This window comes from Nematolebias whitei, chromosome 10, assembly GCF_014905685.2.
Source record: "Nematolebias whitei isolate Nwh7 chromosome 10, NemWhi1, whole genome shotgun sequence".
NCBI lineage: Eukaryota > Metazoa > Chordata > Actinopteri > Cyprinodontiformes > Rivulidae > Nematolebias > Nematolebias whitei.
In genome coordinates this window covers 42,224,366-42,226,319 of record NC_056507.1, presented here as the reverse complement: position 1 = coordinate 42,226,319, position 1,954 = coordinate 42,224,366, and positions in this window count along the sequence as shown.

Genomic DNA, 1,954 nt, shown 5'->3' with positions numbered 1-1,954 from the left:
CAAATATGAAAAAAATTCTAAATGCTCTCTGGTATTGTTCAGGGGGCCGGACCAAATATGGTCGGGGGCCGGATCTGGCCCGCGGGCCGTAGTTTGGGGACCACTGTGTTAAGGTCATATTAATCAAGTTTGAAGGCAATCCATCAAAATCTCTAGGAGGAGTTTGTTAAAATTTGCCATTAGAAACGCCTCAAAATGACCCTTTGACCCAAAATGGCCGACTTCCTGTTGAGTTTGGACCAGGGCTCCAAGAGACTTTGTCATAGGTCCTGAGAAGATACAGATGTTCACTGAGTTTCAGAATTATCAGTGAAAGAATGACTTGGGGCTGAAGTTTTAAAGTATTCTAGGGGGCACTGTGGAGGCTATTGGCCACTTATAATGGATTCCTGTTCAAGGGGTGGATAATGATTTATCATACCGATTTTGGTGCACCTCGGCTCAAATCTGTGGAATTTAGAGACAAACGTATGGCGACGAAGTTACGTCTTACTTCGCCACATGCTCCACCCAAAACTGTCAGTGTTGGAAAGCAAGTTACAACAACATATCTTGTGTCATTGGACACACCATCATGCTGATTAGATCACAGGGGTCAGATAGGGACCGTTCAACATTAAACTTTACACTACCTGTTGTTGGGGGCGTAGCTTAAGTGATGTCATGATTTGACCATTCCATCTTGCAGAGGACCATATGTGGATCAATCACGGAAGGTTTGATGTATCAGACAGTTTTCCTGTAGGAGTTATTAGCGTTTTGTTTTTCATGGTGACATGTCAAACTTTGAGGTCTGGTCCCACCCCTTCAGCATGCTCTGAAACGCACAATTTAGATAACTTTCATCCCCCTTGCCTTTTGAACAAAATGGCAAAGTTTGAAACTGATTGAGCGAAATCCCTAGGAGGAATTCGATTGGTTTTTGCGTCACCCTTAAAATACGTAATTTTAGATATTAGCATTTCAATTATAGTAATTCAACCAAAAAACAACAGTGATTCAATTACATATTTTCAACATTGGTTAACTGGCTAGAACTGAATGATTGATTAAAGGTTGATAAATCATCAATCGTAAACCTTAACCAAAAATCAATCTTTCTGACAATAATTCAACATTGAATTAAAATCTTTTGCTATCTGGGTATCCTTTAAATCTCATATTATTCACCATTTGCTCTTGCTGAGATCGGATACTTTCCCATCCCCTCCCTCTCCGCTTTGTTTTGCTGCTCTGTCTGTTTGGGAAACTGCTTCTGAACCTCTCTTGCATATCTTCTGAACATTAATTATGGACTTGTTTTGATCAGTTGGTCCCTCAGCTCAATTTACAACATTTCTTCAAAGAGAAGACAGGCTTTAGGCGAGCCGATTCGCCCTGTTGCAATGCAAGCATCTGGATGTCTCATTGACTTGAAGACTTGATGATATGTCTATCTCTGCTGCCATTTGTGGATTTTAAGGACACATTTGGATTTACAATAACTGGTTCCTACGTTTTGGATTCGGCTGGTTGGTGGTTTTATCAACAATCAAGGAAGATGTTGGCAGCAAATTTGGTCCCGATCACGCTGCTTGCCTTTATGATGGCTTGGTTTGTGTCTCGAGTACCCAGTACTCAAATGATTTAGGTATAATGGATCAGATCTTGGGGATTTTACTCAGTCCCGTTCCATCGGAGTGGCCATGCAATTTGGACATTTCGGTACCGAGTGGACCAACACAAACTCAAGGTAGATGTCATTAAGTTAGGCTTGTTGTAGCATGACGCTGCACTGCTCTAACTATGACCACTGACCCTTATTCATCTTACACACTCACCATGAATTGTGTTCTTTTTTTTTTTTCTTTTTTTTTGTTTTTTTTGTGATGGCCTCCCTTCTCCCCTTACAGCCATCCTCTCCACACCATTATTATGAAATATTTATTATAGTGACTATCTAGTGTAGGTTTTT